Source organism: Poecilia reticulata, chromosome 1 (genome assembly GCF_904066995.2).
Source record: "Poecilia reticulata chromosome 1, P_reticulata-male-v2, whole genome shotgun sequence".
NCBI classification, from domain to species: Eukaryota; Metazoa; Chordata; class Actinopteri; order Cyprinodontiformes; family Poeciliidae; genus Poecilia; species Poecilia reticulata.
Genome location: NC_088830.1, coordinates 18,244,171 through 18,254,525, shown reverse-complemented (window position 1 = coordinate 18,254,525; position 10,355 = coordinate 18,244,171).

The window sequence follows — 10,355 nt, the reverse complement described above, 5'->3', positions numbered from 1 at the left end:
GAGCTGCAGCTAACACCCACAAATGAATGTCTTAAATCGCTGTGGGATAAACAGTATAAAATAGGAAGCTTTGCATGGCCAGCCACAATTTTTGTTCCACTGGTAAGGATGTATGAAAAGCGTTAAAGTAAATGTATCTTTATGTGTTTTTCCAGGACGCTCCCAGCAATAAAGAAGGCGTTTCAGCAAGCTAATAATTAACAGGGAGGGTTGACATCATGGCTCCTTATAATGATGGTGATTACCATCAATGTGATAAGATATGCTAACACAAAGCAAAACAAGTGGCTTTGGGGAATCCTTGAGCATATGACCTGATGTGACATTGTGCAGCAGTGTAAACAGGTATTTTAGATTTCTTTTTGTCTTTACCCATAGTTAGTCTGACTCCTTTATTTACACTGTATGCTAGTTTAATGTTGTGCTTTGGAGCAATTGAGTGGATATATGTAAGATTGTCATGGTGCTACGCAGCAAGTGCAAGAGACTGCACTGGAATGAATTAGGGGAAAACAATGACTCAAAGCTTTGCTGTCATCACCACATGTACGTGACACAGTGCTGTTCAAAAAGTCATCTACAACTCCTATTGTAATTTGCTTCTGAGGACGATCAAACATTATTCCTGGAACTCTTCTCACACAGCATGCTGTGACACAAATGGCTTCACCGAGGTTAAAAATAGGACGGACATGAGAGCGTCGGAGATCCAGACAATGACAAATAACTAACTAAATTTGACCAACATTTCTTGGCGTTTGTTCTTTGACATAAGAAACTCTTTCAATTAACAATAGCAGCTTTATCACTCAGTTTCAGTTCTCGTGATGATTATTTAGGCTTTGTCTGTCAGGGCCATGTAAAACCTTGAACTTTTCTAAATTTTTATCACTTTGCGACCTTCAACGTCACAGGGTTTTATGTGAAACTCAAAATAAATCATAACTTGGAAATGGTAGAGAAAATGATTTATGTGTACCACCACTGGGTCAGCACTACATATAATTAAATTTTGCTGCAGCTACAGCTGCCAATCTTATTGGGTACACTATGTCTTTACTAGCTCTGCTCATCGACAGACTGGAGGTTCTGCACATTCTTGTTTGCAAAATTCTTTGAACTCAGTCAAATTGGATCAATAGCATCCGTCTTTCCTCAGATTCTAAATTGGATTCACATCTTGAATATTCATATTCACATGAAGTTGTCAGAATAATTTACTGAAATAAATTATTTTATGCTTTTACGTTTAGGGTTGTTGACCTGCTGAACTATCAACTCAGTCTCAGACTTTTTGTAGCTTCTGATAGTTTTTTTTTTCTTCTTTTTTTCTCTTACCTCTGTTCAAAAAGTAGATTTGTCAGATTTGTCTTTGTGAAACAGTTGTAGACCAGATATTTACATTCCACCTCACAATTATAGACTTCTTCATGTTGACCTATCAGATTAACTCCCATTAAAAGCTTTTTTGTTTATGTTCGTAGATAAATTTAACAACTAAATTAAATACATTTGCAAATCAGTGTTTGCACTTAACTTCTGGATTTTACAGTCAGTTTTTTTTGTTTCAGAAGTTTTACTCTGAGGTTAATTTTGAAAGCTGCTACACAAGATCAGCTCCTCCCCTCAACGAGTTCCTGAAAAAGCTGGTAATATCCGGCTCCACAGCTGTGTGGGTTGCTGAAAGGCCTTCTGGCTTATATATAAAAAAGTATTGTTTGGTAATGTTTCATTACTAGCAGAGCGATGCCATTTTATATAGAGAAAATCACATTAAAAGTAACAAAGACAAAAGTAGAATTTAGACAATTTAGAAATTGGTCTAACTTCTGTTAATCGAAATATATTTAAAATATTTTTGTCAATTCCCGACATATTATTATTATTATTATTTGTAGAATGTTTAGCAGTTTTACCATTCATGAGAGTAGAAAGGAACAAAGTTCCGAGTTGGTTGACGTCAGTGTGGAGTTTTTACAGTCAGTGAGGATCTGGGAAGTCACATCATCTGCTGGTATTTCCTGAAGTCCCTCTAACTTTCAAAGGATGTAGATTTTAGGCTTCCATCAGCTGTAAACCACAATTATCAAAATTACCAGAAATAATACTAATAATAATTTTTAGAAAAAACTTATCGGCCTATGTGTAGTGAAACCATGCAATATATGAGTTTTGCTTTTCAGTTTAAATTACTTAAAGGTTTTGGATGATATTCTAATTTCTTTTTCGCTAAATGAAAAGTGAAACCTGTCTCTAAGCAGAATACCCAAGAGGTGAAGGTTCAATGACTCATAAGCTACATGTCATTAAAGTGACAACTTGAGCTGTGGGTGATACTCCTTATAGCCTGATAAGAAATTAAAGTTTAGATTAGCGTGCTGCCTTAACTTCCACAATTTATTTTGCCATCAGGAAGCCTTATTAATCTACACTCTAAATTGTACAGAAGGCTTTGGTGTAGTTTTCCTGTGGCCACTAGGAGGCATAAGAGAGACGATTTTAGGTGTGAGGACAATGCAATTCAATTTCAATTCAAGTAGACTTTCTTTATTCTTTGCGATTTTTCACTTACATAGAGAGAATTTGATCTCCCTCATATTCATAAAGCCTAAGAAAAAAGAGAAATTGCAGGGGGGGAAAAAAAAAGAAAAAAAATGACAATAACTTGCCTGAGCAATATTATACATTTTTGAATAAACAGAAAAGTAAAAATATAAATGGCATTATAGTAAAGCACCTATTAGAACTTCCCCACTGTGTTTATGTATGCGACAGGAGATGCACAGCCTCTTAACTTCTGTTGTTTTTTTTTACCTCAACAAATTGTGCAGGCGTAGACTCCCTGAGTGACTGTGAAAAGAGCAACGTGATGTGTTTTGAGCTAAATGTTTAGCGTCAGAGTCAGCAGCGAGGGGATGGAGAGGCTGCAGCCATGCATGTGGCTTGAGCCTCTCAGAGAGATAATGTGTGTAGTCACCCGCCCTCCGCCTCCCGCATCAGCACCATCCCTCAGGACTGCATGAGACGTCTGGGGGAGCAGAGGGGTATAACTGGGGAGATGGCGCAGTCACTGGCCCATGTAATAGAACGATAGAGAGGTGGGGCGGACGCGCACACTCATGCATGCACACGCACACACAAACACACACACACACACGCACGCACACACACACACACACACACATTTGTAAGTTACAAGGTGAATATTTTGAGCAGAGTAACCAGGAGAGCAGACGTGATTCATTTCTTTTTTAATTTTTTTCATCTTCTTGAAGTATTTGTGTTTGGCCAAAGTTATGCATTTTTTGTTTTGTTTATTTACCAGATTGTGCTATGAGTTTAACTTTCACATGTTTTCTTTTTTTTTTTTTTCAGTTTTTAGCAACATAAAATAGGTTGAAAAGACTGTCTGACCCTGAATTTACTAAAAGATGGCTTGAATTAAAAAAAATAACAGTCCACTGAGTTTCTAAAGAACAAACATTTGCAATAAAATGAAGATGTTTATTTTTACTTTAATTATGCAATAAAATAAAAATATGCATAATTTACACTATTAACAGATAACTGCACAGCAAAATTCATAATTAAGTCTTGAGTGACTAATTCTTTGATCAAAGTTGAAATGTTGAACATGTGTAGCACTAGCTTCAATTCAGTTTATTTTCATGTCTTCAATTCACATAAACATCATTTTGAAGCTGCAGTCGGTAACATTTAGAAACATATGTTTCTTACATGTTTGGTAAAACTCTCACTGCACTGTAACCATGTGACATGAGACGGGTGATTTGTGAAAAGCTCAAGCTCCACCTCCTCTATGTAGTCCTACTGCCAGCTACAGAAATACACCCCTCTGTTAGAAACAATCAATCAGAGCCAGAAGGAAGATCTTAGTGTTGTCAATCACCCTTGTATATGCGCAGCTCAACATTGCCAGTGGAAACATATGCAGACCTCAGGTTTGAAATTGGACAAACACTCAATAATTCATTGAAGGAAAATCAGTAAATTCACAGGAATACATTTGGCTGGCCTAACATATTTATTCATGTTTAACAAATGAACTAAATGTATACAGTGCTTTGCTAGTCAAACTGACCAATATAATCCATTTACACCAAAGTCCCATTGACCTGCAGATCAGTAGGTTACTTAGGGACAAGCATTTTGCCCCTGGGCAGATGACTGTGGAATTCTGGAATTGAACCGACAACTTTCCAACTGGAAGAGAACTCCACTTCCCTCTGAGACCAGATCGCAATTGTCTAGTCCAACTCAGGAGTCAAAAACGAAGGTCCGATTTTCTGCCAGTTTATGTGGCAGCAGCCCTGCAAGCGTCATGCGAGAAATTCCACTTACAGTCAGTAAAGGCTAAGGCATAAATCATCATTGCTCTTAGATTGGACCTACCCCCTGTTCACTCCAAACTGTCCACCTGCAGATGAGACGCCCTGCTAACATGTCACCACTAGATGGCACTGTACCAGCAGCAATTTCCCCCTTCTCAGAGCACACTGACCTTATTCCCTATCTATCTAATTACACATTAGACCTGTAATACGCCATTCCGCATCCAGAGGCCTCAGATGAATGGCTTCCCCCTCCCTCCCTTCCTCTTTTCATTTCTCTCTCTCTCTCTCTCTCTCTCTCTCTCTCTCTCTGTCTCTCTCTCTCTCTTTCTCTCTTTCTCTCTCTCTCTCTCCCATCTTTTCCTCCTCTACTATCCCAGTTTTCACACTGTTCTGACCAGCATACCTCAATTACTGTCACGGGCAGACCACAACATTGGGTGGGTGGGTGGAGCGGGGTGTGGGGGGTAGAGGGTACATGAAGGGAGGGAGCAAAGAGGGGAAAGAGATGGATGCGATGGGAGGAGGAGACAGTTGGTGACATACCAGCACATGGTATATGTTTACAGGTGTGCTCGTATGTGTGCGGCCATGCGTGCCTGCTTCCCAACTGTGCATTTGTGCGTTTCTTTGACATGCCCATGGGGCAATTGCTTGCCACATGCCAGCGCTGTTGGAGCAACAGTGTGGTGTGACAACAACGATTTGACATTTGTGAAAGATAAATATATTCCACTTAGAGTGAAGGTGTTGCCACTCACTAGTGGGGCTGAAAAAACAAAAAACATATATATATATATATATATATATATATATATATATATATATATATATATATATATATATAAAGCTGAAAAATATAATGACACTAGTTGCAACAATCATTCAGACATTTTCAGTCTGCCGCATTAACTCCTAACTGCTAAGTTTACGATTTCAGTGCTTCCCTAATTTTTGTGACGGTCCAGATGTTTGTGTTAAATACAGTTGCAAAACTTTGAAAGCTTTGTTTTAGTAATTATTGGCAAATGTCAATGAACTGCGCAGATTTGCCAAAATCACTCTTGAATTTGCTCTCATGGTGGGGAAGATGTTTGGATATATTTTAATAGACTAATAGAAAGTTTATTCTGAAGTAAAACTCTGCAAAAGTTAGAAAGGGTTTGAGAGAACAGAAAGTGAAAAATGCACACACAAACAAACAGAATGGGTACAGTTTTACTCCAAATACAAATACTAACAGTAATCTATTGCTGCTCATTCACTCCCAAAGCTTTACACTAACGAGGACAAGAAGTGACGTTCAGCCTCATTAGGGTTGGGCTTTGGCCTGCAATATGACTAATTTACCCTGAAAAGGTCTTAAAACTATGCAAAATTGCAAAATGTTCAATAAGTCTACACATTTGTCTTTCTTTGAAAAAGAAAACAAAACGTATCAGGAGAAAACTACAGTATGGTTTGTAATTATTATTACAAATTATTATTGTAGCTATTATTATTATCCAGTGACCAGTTTCATGGATCATCAAGATGCTTTTAGGCAAATGAAGAATTATGGAGTCTCAAAACATTAAAAATTTCTTTGTAGCCCTTTCCATACTGATAAATGTCAACAGGCTTGTTTCTTGACTATTTTGATTTAAAAAAAAAAATGTTTGACCTGAATTGTGGTTAATCACAATTCAATTATTACTTGACACAATTTGCTACTTTTCTATTCAAGAGCTACATTTTGTACTTGCGCAGGTTATTATTGTCTTATTTTGACATTTATGCGAGACAGAAATGTACAAACACAAGAAACCGGCAAGAGTTCAAATATCTTTTTCACAGCAGTGTAAATGTGCCACTGAGGAATTTGCTAAAAACAAATATTTATTAACATGATATTTTTAATCTACACAGAATAAAGTCTGAGATTATGCTTTAAGACTTTTTACACATTTTTCCCATGTTAACAAATCTGTCGGTACCTGCACTATGTTTCCTACATACAGTAAACCAGTCGTCGCTCAAAATGCATTGGGCACCTTTTATTTTAAAGTCCATTAATTCTACTTCATCTCAGCATTTGTGTTTGGAGATGCTTGCATCAAGCAGTGATTCTAACAGGTTTGAGTTCACTTTAGTACGAATTAATGTTGAAATTTAGGATCTCTGCATCAGTCTTCATTTAGAGTCCGAGTCTGGGCAATGCACTTGCAGAGATCATACAATTATTTACACACAAAAAACAACCTAACCGTAATGACATCTTAAGAATGTGTGGAGATGTCAAAATGGGAACTGAATCCGTGTAGCAACAATACAACGGGGAATTTGCACACCTAGAAGTCTGAGAGTATTCCAGACATCTGCAGAACCTCTACAAAGCAACGGTACAATCTGTGCTTGTGTGTGTGAGCAGTCTGAGGTTCTACTGGGTCAATCACGGTAATTTCCCCATTTTTTTTAGATAGCATCATTTTGAGTTTAGGCCTGCTTCATTACGTTCACGCATCCTAGCTGTGAAAAATACTTTATACGTAAAATCCCTAATTTCCTGTCTGGGTGTGTGTGAGTAATTGAATCATTTCCCACAGAGGAAAGATAAAGATCAGTCACGGAAAGTTTTATTTTTTTTTTTGCAAAGTTTTGGCCAATGTAGCCACAAACATTAGTGAAAACATGCTGCACAGAGTGATTCTTTTTTTTTAGGGGGGATGTTTGGACAGAACATTCAGAATGCAATTTATTTTATTGTATATATTGAGTCCCACAAATACCGTTACAGTGAATATGCATACTTTGTGGCTGCAAATGCATAGTATAAGTACTTGTTGCAATTCGAGAGTATAGTGAAGGTTGCAGTATATCCACTTCCAAAAACTCACAGCAGCGATGCTGTCCCCCCAGCATTACGTGTCCAAGCTGGTGATCAGCATGAGAATTGGGATGTGCCAGGTGTTGTTGTTCCATACAGTTCTCCATCGCACTCCTGAGGGCCCGGTTTGTTAAATTAATCAACTGTTTTAAAAAATTGGCAAATTAAATTGTAATTGCATAGTGTATCTCATGGTTGAAACCCATTTGCTCAGTTGTGCTGTTGCTCAACCCACAAAGCATTTTCCTTAAAATTGAAGCAGTTTTAAGGAACATGTAAGGTATAAGTTAACTTATATGTATTATGCATATTTTATTATAAAAATTTGTTTTTTTTTTACACATTTGTTAAAACTGTTACTATAAGACAGATAATCTATGAAAAAAAATGATCTCCTCTGCCTCCTTCTGCAGAAATACACTGTTCCCAGTCAGAAACAACCAATCAGTGCTAAGATCCTTCTCCTGAATCTGATTGGTTGTTTCTGACTGTTTCTGACGTGGAGTGGTGTATTTCTGCAGATGGCAGTAGAACCACTGAGAGAAGGCAGAGGAGCTTGATTTCTTTCCCACATCATACGTCGTACGTCAAGATACAGTGACAGTTTCAACAGACATGTACAAAACTGCAGCTTTAACAATGTGGGACCATTAAGAGGAAATAAACCAGCTTTCAAGATACATAAGGTTTATTTCCAAGAAGGACTGTTACAACAACAACAACAAAAATGAATAACTTTTTCCTGCCAAGCAGAATAAAGCATTCTGGAAGCCGTTGTGTTTCTGATGCCCTTTTGCCAATTCCTCCAGTTTGTCATTTAGATTTACTAAATCATGGCATTACTTGCAACACTAATTCCTCTCCTAACCTTTTTACCTCAGTTTCTTTAATCTGCTTCAGCTGCACAAGAGGTTGAAAAGGCTTTTTAAGGCTCCGGGGAGGAGGTGAAAGGGTGAAGAGCGGGGTGGATCTGCGGCACATTGTGGCTGCACATTAATTGAATGGGCTTGGTCTCTGAATCCCTAATTAGGGACAATGGCTGTGACATGGGCAGTGGAGATGCAGAGAGCTCTTCTGGGAGGTAAGTGGGATGTTGAAGGACAGCCACGGGAAAGCACCTCACACTCTTATGCAGCGTCCTCCAAAAGCTGTAAGAGGCTATTGTAAGAGCGCACACACACACGCACATATGAATGAAAGAGAGGTGTGCTAGAGTAGGGGCGCAGCGGAGGGGGCTGAAGCAAGATGGAGAATAAGCAGCCCCCCTCTTGTGTACTTCTTCTTCCAGCTGATGTCACAGTGAAAAACAGAAGTATGAGGGCCTCATCGGGAAACAATAACAGGACAATATGAGAGTTCAACGTGCAACAGCTATGAAAAAAAAAGGAAAATAACGCCTTTCTTATGCTTCAGGACGGCTACATGTTCAGAGGGACAATCCAGCATGAATTTAGTCAATTTGATTTAGAAACATCACCTGTAGTTGACAGATATGTGCTTTTGTGCTATATGACAGAAACTTTCTTTTTAAAAGTGTTGACTGGGAATAAATGTCTGTAGTTTTGTGACATTATTTTAAAATCTAACTCATTCATAAACCACCTAGTCTCATAATATATTATGATTTTAAAAAATTAAACTCGATGGCTGAATGCTACCTTTATTTATAATCTGCTCACCAAAAACAAGCAAAAGAAACACCCAAACAAACATAATGACAAACATCTTCTAAATTATTCACAAATGAAACAATCATGGAACATAGATAAACCATAACAGGAGTGGGCCCTGCTGAAATTACTACTGTGACAGACCAATTTTTGATTTATTTTTTGGCATGGTGGAATTTTAAGTTCATTTTCATTAGCCACTCAAAGGCCTGATTACAGTGAGACATCATGAGGTTATCTTAATACAACCTATCCGACAACATGAAGTAGGCTAAGCCATCTCCTAAATGCAACAGAATCTACCAGAACCTGGAGAAATTTAAGAACAGGTGAAATCAAAGTTATTGATATACTGAAAGCCACGTCAACAAACCAGAGCGAGAGCCGTTATTCACAAATGAAACAATCATGGAACATAGATAAACCATAACAGGAGTGGGCCCTGCTAAAATTACTACATGAACTACTTTCATGGCAATTCACAAAGGAACCATAAGAACATCTGAGCTCTGACAGCGTCATATTTCTCAAAAAAGGCTCTTTTCTTTTTTCAAAACTCAACAACGAGAAAGAAACTGGACAAAAACGTTACCCATGAAAGAGTTTCAAGGAGAAATCCACTGCAAAAGGAACACAAAGGCTCGGCTTCACGCATTGTAAAATCATCTTGATGATACCGTGGATTGATGAGAGAAAAGTACAACTTTTTTAAAGGCGTGCGTCATTCATTTAGAGAAAGAACATTTAGCAGCAGTCAAACATGGTGGTAGTAGTGTGACGATCCAGTAAAGCTTCACTGCGCAAGTGTCAAACCATGAACTCTGCTCTCTGACTGAAAACCCCAAAGAAGAATTATCCACCCATTAGTTTGTGACCTAAAGCTCAAGCACACTTTAGATATATAGGTAAAGTAAGGAAATTAACATTAAGAAAAACAACAAGACAATTCAAAGTGCTTTATCAGAGTTAGAGGAAATGCAAACAAAATAACAAAAGAAAAGCAAAAGAGAAACAAAAAGTACTCTACAATTTATACACTAACAGGAGTTTATCTGGATAAAGTAATAGAAAAGAAAAATAAAAGCATAAAAAGCTTAATGCTAATGTTGATCTAAGGTAATGAGTAGTTTCTCTAGATATCCAAGTTTGCTCTAATGATAGACAAGGACAATAATTTGCTGCACACCACTGACTGTACTTCTAAATCGCTCAAAAGGAACAAAGAAAACCATAAAAAAAATATTTAAAAAAATGAAGACGTTAGAGTGGTCTAGTTAAAGTTTGAACTCGTCAGCTTGATATGATGTGACATCACCCTGAACTGACTGTTATGTCTGAAAAACACTCCATTGTAGCTGAATCAAAGCGACTAAAGTTTTGACCAAAGACACAAGTTCTTTGACAACAACACCCACTGTGTGCTGAAATTAACAAACGTGAAACAGCGAAGCGATCCCTTAAACCGAT